The 19,151-nt window shown below is 41.5% G+C and overlaps 1 protein-coding gene and 1 long non-coding RNA gene across 3 annotated transcripts in view; one reads left to right on the top strand and one right to left on the bottom strand.

Moving 5' to 3' along the window:
* Positions 1 to 720, bottom strand: part of LOC114230234 (uncharacterized) — a 35,836-nt gene extending 35,116 nt beyond the window's left edge. The window contains exon 1 of the long non-coding RNA XR_003616089.2: positions 595 to 720. This is a non-coding gene — a long non-coding RNA (uncharacterized LOC114230234). The remainder of the gene's footprint in view (positions 1 to 594) is intronic.
* A 12,640-nt stretch (positions 721 to 13,360) lies between these two features.
* Positions 13,361 to 19,151, top strand: part of LDAH (lipid droplet associated hydrolase) — an 85,577-nt gene continuing 79,786 nt past the window's right edge. For both annotated transcript variants that reach the window (XM_028140347.2, XM_028140353.2), the window contains exon 1: positions 13,361 to 13,395. The gene's annotated coding sequence lies outside the window, so the exon portion shown is untranslated. The remainder of the gene's footprint in view (positions 13,396 to 19,151) is intronic.

The raw sequence follows: 19,151 nt of genomic DNA, 5'->3' as shown, positions 1-19,151 counted from the left end.
CCTAACCAGTACAGTCAATGTTACAATTTCCTCCCCCTAGGGCAGTGGTCGGCAAACCGTGGCTCGTGAGCCACATGCGGCTCTTTGGCCCCTTGAGTGTGGCTCTTCCACAAAATACCACGTGCGGGCGCGCACACACAGTGCAATTGAATCTTCGTGGCCCGTGCACAGAAGTCGGTTTTCGGCTCTCAAAAAAAATTTCAATCGTTGTACTGTTGATATTTGGCTCTGTTGATGAATGAGTTTGCCGACCACGGCCCTAGGGCTTTATTAGTCCACAAAGCTCATTTCCACCTTACATCTGATTACCTATCTACATATATAAAAAGCCAGAGACCATAACACCGAAACGACAGGAATGACCAGAGACCAGAACACGAGGGCCCCTTGCCCAGGCTGGCCCCGCCCCCCAGGGAGTGGTTAGGGGCGCCCCTAGGCAACTCGATAGGGTACAAGTTTGATGGGGGAAAGTCAAAGAAATAGGGGGGAAGGTCTTAAGGGTTTGCAGGGTTGGGGTATTCGGCCCAGGGTGGGTTTGGAGTGTGCTGGGGAAGGAAGAGGAAGATCAGATTGGAAACCGGCTCAGCACAGTACCTTTCTCATTGCGAACCAGGATGGCACCAGCCGTGGACTGAATGGGCAGTTGTTTCATGAGTCGCTTGGGACCGACATGTTCATGGCAGCGGCAGTGCTCCCGAAACGTCACTGATTCCAAATAGTAAACAGCCATCAATGTCAAAGAACAGAAAAATCCTCTCCAACTACAGGCCTTGGACGTTGCAACGTCACTGAAGGAAACACCACTTAAGGAGGAGCTAGAAAAACCGGAAGTAGGCGGCCAGAGGATTGTGGGATTGTGGAGGATGCCTGGGCGCCTACTGCTAGAACGTGAGCCTGTTATTGCGCATGTACACGGTCAGCCCTACAGTCCTCAGTCTCGCAGTATTTGGACGTGACTTCTGGCGGGAAATTATTTCGATTGAGGTTTGCTGTTCCCTTGCGGTGAGGAAGATCAGAATTAAAGGTTTCGTTTGTTACCTTGGTTTGAAGCAGAGGAAAATGGGATGGTGAGGAATAAGAAACTTTGGAGATAGTGAAGGGCAGTTTGTCCAGACTGTTGAGAGCTCAGAATTAGAGTTTAATTGGGATAGAAATCCTGCTAATAGCACCTGATGCCTGAAATCTGAGCACTCTACTTTTAGGTTTTACAGTTCAAAGTTTTGGAGACTGCCTATTAAAACATTCCTGGTTGGAAAGTGTTTGTATAGAAGCCCATAAGTATGAAGTATTTGCTGTGTTTACCATGCTTAGCTCTCTGTAAGGAATATGGAATAATGTTAAACGCCTCATGTTCTCAAGAAGCTTGAATTTTAAAATAAAAAATAAAGAAGAAATATAAATATTAAAAATAAAAATCTTGAGTTTTAGGGGTGAATTCAGGCAGGCAGGTGAGTGGTTAGGGGTGATCAGGCAGGCAGGCAGAGCAGTTAGGGGTGATTAGGCAGGCAGGCGAGCAGTTAGGAGCCAGTGGTCCCAGATTGCGAGAGGGATGTCTGTGGGATTGGGCCTAAACTGACAGTTGGACATCCCCAAAAGGTCCCGGATTGCGAGAGGGTGCAGGTTGGGCTGAGGGCCTCCCCCCAACCCCCTGGCCCCTGCGTGTATGAATTTCATGCACCAGGCCTCTAGTTTTTTTATAAAAATCAAGACATTTTCTCCCCAGGAAGTCTTTTCCAATGTTCACTTAATGTATTACATTTGAAAATATTTTTAATATAAAACTGTCATTTGTAACAACCTATGAAATTAAACTCATTCCCCTTTTTCTTTCCTCCTGTGCGTTAAGTTTTATCTTCTCCTGATGTTGTCACAGGAAAGAGCACCAGGTGAAGAGTCCAGAGGTCTGTCTTTCAGTCTGGACCCTGCCAATAATGTTGGAAACCGTAGAGGTCAGTTAATCCTTCCTCTCCCCTCAAAGGGCACACATTCTGAGCCACTTGCCTCACGAGACTGCTGTGAGCCTCAGACAGGAACCATGTCTGTGAAAGCAATCGAAAACCCACCATGAGCCAGAGCAAGGAAAGGATGCTTCAAATTTTCCATAGATATTTCACCTCAAACATCATATCATTTCCATGTACTTAGTTTCCTTTGATATTATCCATAGCTTTGGCTCTCAAATAGTTCACATTCTTAGAATTAACTTCACAATAATCTCACTGCTACATGTGCTTCCTGCAGGACTTAGAGCCAACTACGAAGACAGCTTTCTCATCTGGGGACAAAAGACCTTCCTGGCTGTTATTCCATATGAACATTGATTGAAGCTCTATAGGATCAGACCATCAGTGTCCTGTCAATTACCATTGGATTACTATTTCAGTCCACCTATGCCCATGTAGCAAACACTGCAGAATGCCAGCTGCAGAGACCACGCAGCCTCTGGGGACTAGGAAGTGAGTGAGGAGTAAATTAAGGAGAAGCATACTTCATTGATTGTGAATTTTTGGAGGATGTTGTGGGAAATTTTTTCCTTCTTTTTTTTTTAAAAAGCAAAGCTTTTCAGAGTTCCACACTTCATCATTAAAAATTACGATGGTTTTCAAAATGAGTCTTTGGCAAAGGAGATTATGTCTAGTCTGCTAGAAATCCTAGCAGCTTTCTCTCTTAACCAACAGCTCATCTAAAACCTTTTAGCTAATCCAGAACATAAGAGAACATACAATGAAGTTTGGAGGGGAGGAGACTCAAAATAAGCTGATAGGAAATTAAGCTTTTCTTGGATGGAGCCTGTGCAAAATCTTTTGCACTTGTGTGTAGAACTGCTCAGAGCAACATCTGTGGAGTTGACTCAAAATCTCTAAGTGCCAGGAACAACTAGATGGGGTCCAGGAATATATATTGAGACTAGAAAGACGGATTTTCTGAAAATCTGAGTTTTGTTTTCTTCTATAATATTGCTAATAAATGGAAATGCTACTCTGTGAAATCTGGCACTTTTTTGGCTATAAAACAGCCATGTATACAATAAACGTAAGGTGAATATAGGCTACTATGTCTTGTTAATTATATATCAAAGCACAAGCAGTATAGATACCTTCTAAAAGTTAATGATCTAGTGAATACATTGTACATTGATAGGGACAATTTAATTACCTCTAACTTACTAATAAAATCATTTGGATTTCACTTCTCTATCAAGCAAATATTTCTATTTTTTATTATTTATAGAATTTATTGGGGTGACATTGGTTACTAAAATAATATAGGTTTTAAGTGTACAATTCTATAACACATCACCTGTATATTATATTGTGTGTTCACCATCCAAAGTCGTTTCTTTCTGTCACCATTTATCCCCCTTTACCTTCTACCTTCCCCATCCCCTCTTCCTCCTGTAATCACCATACCATTCTCTGTGTCTGAGTTTGTGTGTTTCTTTCCTGTTTAATCCCTTCATCTTGTCCACCTAGTCCTCCAATCCTGACATCTGTCCATCTGTTTTCTGTATCTATGAAACTGCTTCTATTTTGTTTGTTTATTTTATTCATTAGATTCCACATATTAAGTAAAATAATATGGTATTTGTCTTTCTCTGACTGGCCTTTTTCACTTAGCACAATACTTTCCAGGTCCATCTATGCTGTTAGAAAAGGTAAGGTTTCCTTCTTTTTATGGCTGAGTAGTATTCCATTGTGTAAATGTACCACAGGTGTTTTTTTTATCCATTCATCTACTGATGGGCACTTGGGCTGTTTCCAGTATCATGCCATCTGCAAATAGTGACAGAAATTGAAGTAGTTTTACTTCTTCCTTTCAAATTTGGATGCCTTTTATTTCTTCTTCTTGTCTGATTGCTGTGGCTAGAATTTCCAGTACTATCCTCTTATATAATAAGAGAGGAATATGCTAATTATCCATTATGCCTTGGGGCATAATGACCAGATCATGGATATGCAGGAGGGTGGGGCAGCAAACTATAAGTGGGCAGTGAAAAGCTACAGGAGGGGGCAGGGCAGCAAGTTATGGGAGAGGAGGGGGGAGGCAGGATGGAGGAGGGGAAGCTACAGGAGGGCGGGGCACCAGGCAGAGAGCTACAGAAGGGCGGCAGAGAGCTACTGGCACACGGATTCGTGCGCAGGGCTACTAGTGTTAAATAAAAGTGGTGAAAGTGGACATCCCTGTCTCAAGGAAAACATTCTATGCCCATTGAGTATGGCTGTGAGTTTGTTATATGTGGCTTTTATTTCATTGAGTATCTTCCCTTTACTCGCTCTTTGCTGAGAGTTTTTACCATAAATTGGTGCTGGATTTTATCAAAAGCTTTTTTCGCATCTATTGATATGATCATATGTTTTTTATCCTTCATTTTGTTTATGTGGTGTATCATGTTTACTGATTTGCATATATTGTACCAACCTTGCATTCCCAGAATAAATCACACTCGATCACGGTGTATGATCTTTTTCATGTAGTACTGGATCCAGTTTGTTAATATTTTGTTGAGGATTTTAGCAGCTGTGTAATCAGAGATATTGGACTATAATTTCTTACTTTGTAGTGTCTTTATATGGTTTTGTAATTAGGATAATCCCGGCCTTGTAAAATTATCTCCTTTTGAATTTTTTGGAGTCTTCTCACCTTTTGAATTTTTTGGAAAAGTTTGAGAAGAATAGGTGTCAGTTCTTCTTTGAATATTTTCACCTATGAAGCTATCCAGTCTAGGACTTTTGTTTGCTGGGAATTTTTTTTTTAATTACTACTTCAATTTCATTAGTTGTAATTTATCTATTCAGATTTTCTGATTCTTCCTGGTTCAGTTTTGGAAGATTATATGTTTCCAGGAATTTATCCATTTTGTCTAGATTGTCCAATTGGTTGGCATATAATTGTTTGTAATATTTTCTTACAATCCTTTGTATTTCTGTGGAGCCAGTTGTTACTTCTCCTCCTTTATTTCTGATTTTATTTATTTGGGGCCTCTCTTTTTTTTTCTTGATGAGTCTGCATTAAGGTTTGTCAATCTTGCTTATCTCTTCAAAGAAATAGTGAATGAGAGAGTTACCAAGTTCAAATTGTCACTTTGAACTGAGTACACGCTATGAAGAACAAATATACTGTATATCTGAACTGCCTGAAAAGTATTGGTCCCTTCAATGCAATCACTGATGATAAAAACACACTTTCATCTCTAGACAGGTGGGATCAGATACGAAAAAATTCATATGCTTCTGAATTAAACACTGTGTGTAGTAAAGGTATTTTTTCATCAAAGCCTTAAGTACAAGTAAGGTGACATATCAAAAAGATGTTTTTAGTGAGAATAAAAGCTACTTTCCTTCAGGAGAAAACCAGTGGGTAGTTAGAGTTAGTGGGTGAGAGATACTTACTTAGTGGAATCTCATTCATAGGAACTTGGAAAAACAGGTGTAGTTGTCATGAAAACTGCCATCCTCCCAACATTTTACTATTCATGCCATTGCTCATGATGCCCTTGAAAACTTGATTTTTAAAACTGAGGGTTTATACTCCACAAAAATGCACAAACACATGATTTTTTAAAACGTATTTTATTTCATTGAAAATTGATTTGTTCCATAACCTGGTATTGATCTTGCATGGTAGAAAGAACATTGACTTTGGCTCTGCCACTGACATAGGTGAGTTCACGCAACCTCTGTGGATCTCAGTTCTCCGTCTGTAAACTGAGAGGGTTGGACTAAATGCCCTCCGTGTACCTTTCTAAAACTAACATTACACATGTTCATAATGGTAGAAAATTCAATATTCCCTATTGGAGAATCCTGCCTTGGAAGCAGGCAATCTTGGGGCAAGGCGTGGCTGGCCCCTTCACTCACTCTTTCCTCCTGAGTTCTCCCTTACTCTGTGGTCCATGGTTGATTCTTATAGTTACCATCACGCTGACTTCAGAAGGACTCTGCATACCCACAGGCCCAAGGTAGACACAGGTTCTTGCCTCCACTCTCCCTGCGTGCAGCTAAACACTTAAAATACACAGAGAGAGGAATAAATTGACGTATACGCTATGACTGCTCATTCTCACTTTGTGATCTACTATGCCCCACTCAGTTTAGCTCCTGCCTGTATGCATCCAGAGGTACAAAGGAAACCTTGAACACACCTTACCTGGAAGTGTCCTTATGGAACATAGCCTCCTCGGTTCAGGCTCATTGAAGGTGAGACAGGCCTCCCTCTTACAGTTGTTCTGTCCTATGTTTGCCTCGTTTCTATTATGAGAGACACCAAAATAACCTTTTGGGAAGAGCACACTCTTACCCGCACCCCCGCCATCAATTCAAGAGTCATGCCCTGGCAGGACTCAGTATGATACTTATATTAGACTAGAGGCCCAGTGCATGAACTCATGCACGGGTGGGGTCCCTCAGGATGGCCTGTGGAGATGGGGCCGCAGCTCATGCCCGCAGCCCTGCAGCTCCACCTGGCACCCCACCTTGGCCTGGCGCCACCTGCTCACCTGCTCCACCATCCCGCCACGGTCCTGCTCTCATCAGGGCCCATCAGGGCCTGCAGCACCTCCACTGCCACCCACTGCCAGTGCCGTGTCGCCGAGGCCCGCCATGTTCCACACCGCCCCCTGGAGGTCAGTGCACGTCATAGTGAGCAAATGAGCCTGAGGGTACAATTTGCATATTAGGCTTCTATTATATAGGACTAGAGGCCCAGTGCATGATTGAATCATGCACATGTAGGGTCCCCTACACGCTTTCGCTTTCGATCGAGGTGGAGCTGGGTGCCTGTCCGCTGGTGGAGGCTTCTAAAAGGCCTGGCGCCGGAGCAGACAGGCACCCAGCTCCCTCGCTTTTGATGGTCCGCGGCGGGACGTGAGCTCGCTGCCCCAGAGGCCCCTTCTGTTCTGCAGCACAGCCATGGCACAGACGCGAGCTCAGCGTCCTGCCGGCCCAATCGGCTACCCTGGCCACCCCGAGTCCCGCCCCCTGCACCTCCCGCTGGCCCAATCGTGGGCATAGCGGAGTGATGGTAATTTACATATTACCTTTTTATTAGGTAGGATTAGGACACAAGTAATGTGTCCTACTGGGAAATAATACAGTGGGAAAGATAGATAGATATGGATATAGATATAAATATAGATATATAGAGAGAGATACTAATATTATGCATTTTGTTCATTGCTATATTGCAGATATATTAGTCAGGATTAGGGTTGCTGCATGTAAGAGTATCTCAAATAAGGGCAGGTTAGACACAATAAATAACCCCCGATTTCTCAGGTAAAAGAAGTTCAGAGGTACATAGTCCACAGCTGTGAAGGCAGCCGCACAGCGTCAATCTCTGAGGCAGGCAAGAAAGGCTTCACTGAAAAGGTTTAACATTTGATTTAAAGAAACAGAACAAAAGGAATCAATTAGCCTCCCAGGCCCCACAAATGGGATGTGTAAAAACAGAGGGATCAGGATATAGCTTGTAGAGGATTTCTAGGTAGTTCAGAGTCCTGGAGAGGGAGTCCAAGGGCAAAATGGAAGATTAGGGCACAATTATGAAGACCTTGTATGCTGGATAGAGGAGTGTGGGTTTTAAGAGGGAGCCAATGAACAATCTTAAGCATTGGAGTGACACATCTGATTTTCACACCTGAAAGCACTTACTCTAGGAAATGTTCATCAGTGAGTGGTGCAGGGAAATACTGTCTCATCCTAACTGGCTCATCCCAATAGAGAACCACCAACAGATGCTAAGAGCATCTCTGGTGATGGGAGAAGTAGGAAGGAAAGGCAGATAACTGGGATAAAAACTTTTTCCAAAACTCCCTGCAAAGACAAAACACACACACACACACACACACACACACACACACACACACACGCACCCCTAACCCAGTATAAACACATTCCAAATTTGTGGATATTTGGGGCTCAGATACACATAAAAGAGGGAAAATATTAAGAGACGGATTAAAAAAAGTAACAGATTTAATTCTGACCTATTCTTTTGTTCTGTCTTTTATAGATCAGTCTCCTCCAGCACCACTTATATGCTATCTCACTCTTAACATAATGGAGAGCCAATTTTTTAATCAAAAGCCATTTTTAGGATCAAAGAGAAACATATTTCTAGGCGGATAGTATGTTAGTTATATCTTGTAACATCATATGGTGCGGGGTATTCAACTAAAATTAGAGATGATATTCACTGAAATTCTCCAAAAAGAAAAAAAAAAATCAAATGCTTCCAAATCTGGGGAGGAAAATTGAATCTTTTTTTCTTCCAGGATATTTTTCTCAAGTACTAACGGAAGTGCTAATGAGAGACAGGCCTCCTTGCCATCCAGTGACAAATGTAATAGGTTACATGAAACCACAGAAAATGAGTCTATTTAAAAATGTCAGATACAACACTAAAGGAAAACTCGGTCTTGTATTTTTTCCTCTTGATCATGGTCTAATAGAGTCAATTCAGAAATGATTTCTTCTGAACTTGGTGATATTCGTGATTGAAATAGTGTTGCTAATGATAACAATGTGTAGAATTATTACATGGAAAATACTAATAATGCAAATCATATGGTCCGTAGATGGAGTTTCCCTGCAGATTATTTTTTCCTAGGCATATTTGATTACTCAGAGATTAGCATACTAAAACTCAGATTTGTTCTAACATACAGAGAATTGGGGTTTATAAGAACAAAATTAGACAATTAACCAAACTTTCACTTATGCCAGCTTTGCCATGTAAAATAATGACAATGGGAGGCAGAGGGTGTTAAATGAAAAAAACAAAACACTATTTTGGCTACTGTTGGTATCTTATGTTTTTGCTTATATCTATCAATAAATAGTGTTCCATACGACATAATATTAAAATAATTGCAAAATATATGAGCACTAGCTAAATCCAAGGCACAAATCTTAATCTATGGTGTAAAATAAGATGCATGTTTTGGAGTCTGAATACCTCCTGACTTTTGATGATGCTTTAAAGAAAAAATTAGAATATTTTCTTTTCCCTGTTTAAAATAATTTTTAAAACTATCTTCATATCTCATACAGTTTGTATGCCTGTGGTTACAGGAAACTATATTTTTTCTTCTGTAAGAGACAACATTTATGAAGACATATTATGTCACTAATTACAAGTCATTTCCACTGGTTTAAGAAATAACAAATTCCCAGAATTAAAAAACTGCAAACATCCAAATAAATTTCTAGAACCATGTCCCAAAGCTGATGAGTATAGAGCACTGGGGTTTTCTCAAAGAAATAAAGTTGTAATGGAGAAATGTTTTGGACCAAAGAATTGGCATCAAACAAATCTTGGCTATCACCACAAATGGCTCATAAAGCAAAGCAAATGCACAATTATAAATTTTGTAATAATTTAATTAGCATACATTATATCTTGAGTTCAAAAGATGTAACTTTATCATATTTAGGTATACATGATATATTATACTAGGGGGTTCCCTCAGCCTGGCCTGCACTTTTTAGCAGTCTGGGAGCCCCCTGGGGCGATGGCCTAAGCCATCAGTGGGACATCCTGTCAGCCCAGCTTATGGAGCACAATGACCACCAGGGGGCAGCTCCTTCATTGAGTGTCTGTCCCCTGGTGGTCAGTGCGCATCATAGCAACCGGTCGTTCCATCCTTTAGTCGATTTGCATATTACCCTTTTATTATAGGTTATTTTACATATAGCATGCATATGTAATATATTTTACATAATATGTGTATATAATATATTTTTATAATATGCGTATATAATATAGCATATAAATAGGATATATACATATATATTTATTCAATACATGCAGTATTGATTTTGCTAGCTCATGTTGCAATAACAAACAACCCAAAAATCTGAACAGTTTACAGCAACAAGGATTTATTTCTTGCTCCCATTGCATGTCTTTAATTTATAGAGATAGTTGATTGACATCTCCCATATTTTTCTTATCTGTACCCTGCCCTGCCACTAAAAGCTTCTTTTATGGTGTGGTTTTATTGAGGGGGCCTAATGGATCATATTGATAGATTAAAACAAAACATTTGGAATTGCAATTACATAATATATGGTGAATGACCTTGAAAGTCTTTTTTTAAAAAGTTTTATTTTTTCTTATTTCTTTGTTCTTTTTCTTTTTCCCCTCTTATTCCTTTTTACATAATCTTCAATCTATATATCCTAGTTCAAAGGGTGTCTAAAACAATAATTTGAACTTCCTATATAATGGAATAGTAAGGAAGATAGGAACACATTTTATTAATAAGTGCAGATCCTTCTAACACTCTCATACACATCCACCAGAAATATTCTTTCCTATCATAAAGATCTAAGCATTACCCATTTCTCTGTCTCACTCTCATTGCTATTGTGGTCCTTTCCATCTCTCCTGCAAAAGTGACCCCAACTACTCTCTTACCTCCATTAAATGGTCCCCAACAAGTGTGGCTGTTTCTAGGAACTGTTTTCAAGAGACCCTGCAGAGTTATGCAGGCCATATCAGAAATGCAACCTTTCCCCCCTCTTCCTCTACGTGGTGCTGCCCGTGAAATGGGAGAGGCTCTGACACTACCTCCACTGCAACTTCCTCCCTATGTGTGCTGCATGGGGCGGACAGTCCCCTGAAATCATGTCACATCTATGGCATTCTGCATGAGGTTTCTCTGGTCAACAAGAAGCGGATTTCCTTGGTCCTATACTCTGTCACAGTGGTTCCTAAGGAGCACTGCCTTGGCATCCCAAAATCACTCAGATTGAATGGGGAAAGTGATTTCTCTCTGCTTCCTGCTAAAATCCTTTTTTCCCTAGGACTCAGACATGAGTCTCTGTGGATTGGGCATAAGGGGGTCCATGTACCTGAGACTATCATCCTGAATTCTGTCCTCAAGCTTCTCTTCCCCATCTGGGCCTATGTAAAACATTCAGCACTAAACTTGGCACACAGTAAGTGTTTGATAAAGATTACCTGTTACTATTATTTGACAAAACTTTCTCCTCTGGTCATTTACATTCCTTAGAGTTCCATAATTAGCCTATTCTACATAAGTTTCAACATATCCTATATAATAAAGGCTAATATGCAAATTGACCAAACAGCAGAACGACCAGTCACTATGACACACACTGACCACCAGGGGGCAGACACTCAATGCAGGGTCAGTGTGCTCCCACAGGGGGAGTGCCACTCAGCCAGAAGCCCTGAACTGGGCTCACAGCTGGTGAGCGCAGCAGTGGTGGCGGGAGCCTCTCCCACCTCCGCGGTAGCACTAATGATGTCCGACTCCCCCAAGGGTTCTTGGACTATGAGAGGGTGCAGGCCAGGCTGAGGGATCCCCCCCCGCCCCCCGCAGTGCATGAATTTCATGCACCAGGCCTCTAGTGTGTGTGTGTGTGTGTGTGTGTGTGTGTGTGTGTGTGTGTAAAATATATTTTTATTGATTTCAGAGAGGAAAGGAGAGGTAGAGAGAGATAGAACCATCAATGATGACAGAGAATCATTGATCAGCTGCCTCTTGCATGCCCCATACTAGGGATCAAGCCTACAATCCGGGCATGTGCCCTGACTGGGAATCAAACCATGACCTTCTGGTTCATAGGTTAATGCTCAACCACTGAGCCATGATGGCCAGGCTCAACTTATATTTTGAAGCTTTCTTTCCTTACATTATTCTTTGCCACCCAGCCATGAAGTTAAATAATCAGAAAACCCACATTGCATCTTTCTGTGGACATTCCTAGATCAATGAAATGCAGAATCAGCCATGGAGTGCTTTTATCATGAGTCCCCAGATGCCCCCGAAATGGGTCAGCCTCTAGCCAACAGCCAGTGAGAAACAATGTCTGGGCAATAATTACAAAGCTTAGCAGTAGATTCTTCAGTTTCTGTGGAACTTTGTGATGTCTACAGCCCTGACCAACCAACTTGGCTGCAACTGAGAAAGACTATAAGCTAGATCCTCCCAGCTAGGCTGGACTCCCTAACCTTGAACCCCCTTGGTTAAATTTTCTAGCAGAAGCTTATGTAATGGAATCAGAGGCATAAGTCACTTGAGACGGCGCATCACAGATGCATATGCAAGGATTGGAAGAGATGCTGCATTTGTGAACCACGTTCACTGGGATTTTTGCACACACTGAACTGTGCACTAGTAAGGAGGGACGACACCGCAAACACCTCATATAATGTCATCACTCATTTATTTTGTGTATTTGTCTTTGTTTCCAGACTGATCACATATTAATTCTGACCTCCAGGGGCTGCTGTGAGGACTAAAACGGAGTTGATTCATGAAAAGCTCTTAACATTGTGAGTGGCTTTTTCTAAACCCATGGTGTTGTGTACTATATTTAGAAAGTAAAACTGAAAAGGGAGAGAGGTGATGAAGAAAAGGACCAGTCTACCTCCAACAACTGGTTGGATGGTGGTTCATATCACTGGGATGCTGAATGCAAGGGGAACAAGGCTTCCTTCTACCTGCAGGTGAGAGTCTTTAATGAGTGGCTGGTCTACCTGTCCACTGCCCCCCGCCCCCTATAAAACTATGTCATATTCACTACTGCACTTTCTGAGCGATATATACCGATCACTTGCTGTGTGCCAGATGCTGAGGATGCAACAGTTCACAAGACGAGTAAGACCTTTGTCTTCGTGGAGTCTGGGGATCATAGGCTGGCTACAGTCACGCTAATCAAGTCAACTGAGAATCAGCTTCCCTGTGCATGTGGGGAAGGAAAGAGAGGCCACCAGGACAGGAAGGAAAGAACAATGGGCAGAGGAGACACCGAGGAGAAATGGGGGACACGGGAAGGGAAGCCAGAAGTAGTATATTATGGAAGACTGAAAGAAGAGGGGGGTGCTATCCAAATGAAAGGGAAGAGTAATCTTGAAAAAAAAAGAAAGAAAGAAAGAAGAAAAAAAAAGAAAAACCATTAAAAAAAGAAGAGCCCTAACCGGTTTGGCTCAGTGGATAGAGCATGGGCCTGCGGACTGAAGGGTCCCAGGTTCGATTCCGGTCAAGAGCATGTACCTTGGTTGCGGGCACATCCCCTGTAGGAGGTGTGCAGGAGGCAGCTGATGGATGTTTCTCTCTATCCCTCTCTCTTCCTCTCTGTAAAAAATCAATAAAATATATTAAAATAAAATAAAATGAAGAAGAAAGAAAGAAAAGAAAGGGAAGAGTAATTTCCAACACAGCAGCACCCTGCCTGCCGCCTCCCGGGAGCGGGACCATATAAGCCCAACCCCCCCACCCAGCCCGGCACGCGCGCGACCTGAAGGCCCCGCCCCCGGGAGCTGCGTGCGCCGCGGGGCTGTGACGTCAGAGGGCCCCGGACTTCCGCCTGTGACGCCTTCCCGGACCGTCACGGCGGAGCCCGCGGCCTTGCAGGCGCACAGGTGAGGTTGGGCCTGCCGCGCTGGGGTGCCTTTGCCAGGGGAAGGCCGGCCGGGCGTGCCCTTCCGTCTCCGGCTCCTCGCAGAGCCCCCGCCGCCAGCGCTGCGACCGCCCGGGTCCGGAGCCACGTTGGCCCGCACCCCCTCTGGCTGCTGGCCCAGCCGTCGCTCCTGGGAGCGCGGCCACTGCCATCCGCCTTCCGTCCTGACCCAGCACTTACATGCATGTGGGGGGTCGTCTTGCGGCCCCTCTGGGGAGCAGGGGCCGGGGAGACGTGACGGAGAGCTGAGTTCTTTCCCCAATGAAGCCTCCGGCGAGCCCTGTGCCCGCCCTCCTGCTCCGCGGGGCTCCCGTTCCGCACTTGCCCATCAGCGGAGCCCTCGAGCTCAGGGTTCTGGGGAGGACCCATCTCTTCCCCCTCATCGCTCCTACGTGTCTCACCAGGTCCCTTTGGAGATGGACCACCGGGCCGGTCTCTGAACCTGACACTCCCTCCGCACCTGTGCGCGGTGCAGCCGCAGTTGCTTTAATAACTCTCTCTGTGGCGCCAAATTCAAAACGGAGCTTGCTCCCTGGAATTCCGAGCGCAGCATTTTGGGAACACATTGGGGCTTTCTGGTGCCTAGACGCCTCATGGTGCATCTTGGGGTTCTACTGGAGTAGTCTGTGCCTCGGTTTTACTCATCTGTGAATGGGGGGCGCATTCGTACCCACTGGATAAGGTTTTATCAACAGATGATTCATCTAGCATTTACAACAGTGGTTTAACCTTTTGCACTCAGATGTCGAGTGTGACTCGACACGGTTAGCATTAGAATAAAAGAATCGAGAAAAAAGCAAGCGAGTGCAAATTAATAAGCATTCAAAGAATGAGCCCCCCCCCCCCCCCACACACACACACACACACTTCACGGCTCTGTTGATGTTTTCTGCAGCAGGCGTTGAGCGCTCACACTGCTTTTCACTTATCCTTAACACCTTAACTGTAAACTCGCACTCTGGGTTTTTATTTTTCTGCGAAAGACAGGATGCAGCCCTGGCCGATGTGGCTCAGTGGGTTGAGCAGGACTCCCTCCTGTGCACTGAAAGGTTGATGGTTTGATTCCCAGTCAGGGCACATGCTGGGCTGTGGGTTGATCCCCCACCTACCATGTTTTGTTCTCACATCAATGACTCTCTCTCTCTCTCTCTCTCTCTCTCAAAAAAAAAAAAATCAATTTTAAAATCTTAAAAAAAAAAAAAAGACAGGATGCAGATTGGGACACGTTATTCCTTGATCCACAGGCTTAGAAGAAGCAAAGGCGTTATGGGGAAAAAATGTTTTCCCTTTTTTCAGGTAAAGATAATTCAGCAAATTCATTGTGAGTGTAGTATGTGCTTTAGTTGTGATATTTCCTCAGCAGGGGTAATGAATTTTATATTCATCATAGAAGCTTGTTCTGACCCGGCTGCACAAGTTGGAGAAGAATTTTACTGGAGGTTAGTCTGTTGTCATTGAACTGGCAAAGTTAGACAAATGTAAAATTTTGTGAAATTACTAGTCTCACAACCACTTATTAAGCAGGAACAAGAGACTGTTTCGTAGAATCTTGATGTGAAACGCATCATACCCACCCCCACTACAATATTACGCGATTTCTCAGATTCTGCAGTATTGCATGAATTTCAGAGGACTATGTGACTGCGAATTCCTGGAGTAGGAGTCAGAAGATGGTTGAATTGATTGGGCCGTTTTAAAGCCCTATGACCACAGACAAATAATATATAACTTTTAACTTTCAATTTCCTACTCCATTGGTTGTACTGCCTGTTTGGAGAGGCTCCTGCTGTATGAGGATGATGAAGATGAGAAGGATGAGAATGTACTCACAAATGAAAAAACTACAGAAAAAGAAGGTGGTTTTGTTGCAGGCAGTGAGATTATCATCATGTCGGGATATAGCAAACGATCACTTCCTCTGACATGATTCTGGAGAAAGATGGGAGAGAGGTTCTGTTTATGCATCTGTTGTATGTGTTGACTTCAGCTGTATGTTTTGAGGCATGTAGGCCTATGTGGTCAAATTCCCACTTTTTTTCTTTCATTCTACTTATGCAAATTGCAATAAATAAATGTGTTATTGGGTTTTAAAAACGTTTGAAATTATTATGATGCACGGGAAAATGCAAAAAAAAATCTACAAGGAGGTCCTCTTGTATAATTCACCTAACCTCCCTCAAAGAACATGAGCTCATTCAGACACCTGGGGTCAAATTCTGGTTCTACCACATTCTAATTTACCAGTGTGTGCCGTAGGCAGTGTCTTTCAATCAAGTTTTTCCTCACATGTTTTGTTGGGATAGAGATAATAGGACCCATCTCATAGGACTGTTGTCAGGGTTAAGTGATACAATATTTATGTGTTTAGCACAGTGCCTATATGATAGGAAGTACTCTTAAAAATGTGAGTTCTTACTATTGCCTCAGTTCTCTTGCTCTTTCTAGACATTTATATTTTTTTAAATTTTTCATTACCAGCCCCTCCCTTAAAACATCCCCTCTGGGTTACATGACTTTATATATCTTAGTTCATGCTCATTTCTAATTGTTCCTTTTCGTTCTTTTGCTGGCTTCTTTTTTTCTTGTCTATGGGTATTCCTCCAAAATACAGCAGGAGCTGTTCAAGAAGCTTTTAAGTTAGGTGACTGGAGGAATAATGTTACTCCGTATGGAAACTGGGAAGTCAGGCTGTAGGGTTGGTAGGGTTGATTTTTGAAGCAAGATGGTTTTGATTTCGTTATTCAAATCTTCTATATTTTTGCTGATATTTTTTCTTATCCTGTCAGGAGCTAAGAGGTGTGTTAAATCTTCCACTATACATTATGGTTTCATTTATTTCTCCTTTTACTTCTGTCAGTTTTTAATTTGTGCCTTTGGAGGCTAAGGTATTAGGTGTATGTTCATCTATAATTGTTATGGTCTGATGGATTGGCTTTCTGTCATTGTGAAGTGTCTCTGTTTATCTCTCGTATACTTCTTACTTTAAAGATAATGTTTTAAGTCTGATTTCAGTGTAGCTACACCATCTTTCCTTTGGTTTGTATTGGTATGGTATATTATTCTTTGTCCTTTCCCTTTATTTCCTTGTGTGTCCTTTTTTTTTTTTTTTTTTTTTTACCTCACCTGAGGATATTTTTCCATTGATTTTTAGAGAGTGGAAAAGAGAGGGAAAGACAGAGAGAAATATCAGTGTGAGAGAAATACATTGATTGGTTGCCTCCTGCATGAGCCCCAAGCTGGGGAAGAGCCTGCAACCAAGGTACATGCCCTTGACCGGAATTGAACCCTGGACCCTTTGGCCACAAGCCAACGCTCCATCCACTCAGCCAAACTAGCTAGGGCTGTTCTTATTCTTAATGTGTATCTTTTATAAGTTACTTTATAAGCATATAGTTACTTGTTTTATTTTTATCTAACCTAACCATCTTTACCTTTTTATACAACTAGCATAGTTAGTCTATTTACATTTAACTTATTGCTGGTATTTGTTATTTATTTGTTATGCCTGTCAGTATTTTCTGATTTTTTCTCATTTTTATATTATGTTTCCTATTTTCCCCTTTATCAACTTGTTATTACACATTCTGGTACAATTCTTTTAGTGGTTACTGTTTTTTTTTTAAACAGATTCACACACACCCCACCCCACCCTGCATATATTCTCTGGCTTTTCAGATTGTTCTCAATGGAAGGTGGTTTCAAAACAGGCTAGACCAGTGGTCGGCAAACTCATTAGTCAACAGAGCCGCAGTTTGCCGACCACTGGGCTAGACTTTCCTTGTTAAAGCAAGATTAAACTTAATTTTAACGTATGCACATTTTAAACATCACAAACCACTCTAATTAAAACAACTCCCAGATTCACCTGTTATGTAACGAACATTCCATATGTAGAGATCACCAGCATCTTCATGTTTGCTACAGGTTAAATTTTTAAAAAATGGAACTTGAAATAAAGCTTCCACTGCCATTTTTTTTTTTTTTTTTTTGGTATATATTTGTACTTCTCTTACTGTGTTTTGATAGCAATTACAAATTTTGTGTCTCTTCCCTGGGCCTTTAAAATTTTAATTTCACTTGTCCAGTCACTAAATATTTTACAAGCAGGTTTAATACTAGTGCCCAGGAATAGCACAAATTAATTTCCAGTCAAGGCTCAGACACATGCCAGGTGTCTGCTCTGCTCTAAGAATGGATCAATAACACAGCCACACTTACACTTCAAAATACTACATGTAAAGTTTTTATCATTAGAAGAAGTTTCAGGAACTTTTTATTTGCCTTATATATATTATAAATAGCCCACTACCTCTCTTTCAAGTGTAATGTAGTTTAATTGAAAACTATCTGGACATTGAAACACAAGTTTTAAAAAGCTTTTCTCATTTGTAGTTCTTACACGAATGGGTAAAGCCGAGTAGCCAAAATAAAGTGCAGACAGTACTGCATGCTGAAGCGAAATAACTTCACTTTCAAATATTTCTGTTCATTTGTACAGCCTCATTGTTCTCATTGGCTGGCTTTATAATAAATATTATAAACTTGAATCTCTAAAATGTATACTGATCAAAGTCTGTTTTTTCAATTTTATATGTTGCCTAGGTTTGTATAAGATATAACTGGAAAAAAATTATTTTACTAAATAACATTAGAAACCCATTAATATAAGCAAACGAAACCAATATCTAGGTATGTAAGGCTTGCGTAGGTTGTAGAAATTGTATCCACACTTGGTTTTTATCCAGCCTGAGTCTTGCTGCTTATCACAACGGGCTGCAGGTGGGGCCATCAGCCTTTATTAGCATGTGTTACAGCCCTGTCCTTAGTTCATCTGACACTTGTTTGCAGGACTGAATTACCTGGGATTCTCGGGTAAGGAATAATCTGAATTCTCATACTCTGTTTGCATTTGCTTTTTTATTTGGCTGTGTGGCATTCAGAAGCATAAGAGTGAAGTAAAATAAGATACTTAATAAATACATTAACTCCATGTTTCTCAGTTATGTTTTTAATCAAGGTGTTTTAGAGTGTAGTTGCTTTTAGTTTGTTTTCTAATTTTTATAGACTATGTTTAAATTTCCTATCTACTTGATTTCTCATTAATCTTGTGGCTAATCAAACTCCTGAGATGTCTTGGGCTTGAAGTTAAGCGTTTGTGAGTTGAATGTGGATTCTCTCCAGGTGCAAGTATTAAGTTTGGTCAGTGCCTTTTCTGTCAATTTTCTAATTCAATACTGTGTATAACAGCTAAATCTATAGTGGTTATAACTTTATAAATTTCATAGGACCTTCATAATTATATTGTGTTTTGTGATAGTTTTAGAGTTTGGGCTACAGTGACATTTATTAGTGAAGAAAAAAATCAATCCATAAGAAAAGGTGAACTGATACTTTTATTTAGTCAGTCGCTATACGTATTTTGAATGGAAAGGAGTCCCCACTTTCTAAGTGAGAATTTTTTATTTTCTAAGTAGTTTTATTTGAGAAAACCAATTTTGAGCTTTTGGTTACACTTGGAGGTTGAAACATCAGTGGATTCCTAAGTCCACTAAAATGACAGTAAAAGTAATAAAGGCATAAATGAAGAAAATGGAAGAAGCAACATAACATCAGACTAGAAACGTGCGATTTTAGGAATGTTAGAAAGCAGATGGATAAATTATAACCAATAATTTGTCTGTGATGGAAGGACCACAGTCGTAAACTTTGGGCGCAGGT

The sequence above is a fragment of the Eptesicus fuscus genome, chromosome 16 (genome assembly GCF_027574615.1).
Source record: "Eptesicus fuscus isolate TK198812 chromosome 16, DD_ASM_mEF_20220401, whole genome shotgun sequence".
Classification (NCBI taxonomy): domain Eukaryota; kingdom Metazoa; phylum Chordata; class Mammalia; order Chiroptera; family Vespertilionidae; genus Eptesicus; species Eptesicus fuscus.
The sequence above is the reverse complement of the archived record's forward strand: the minus strand, read 5'-3'. Positions and strand labels throughout refer to the sequence as shown.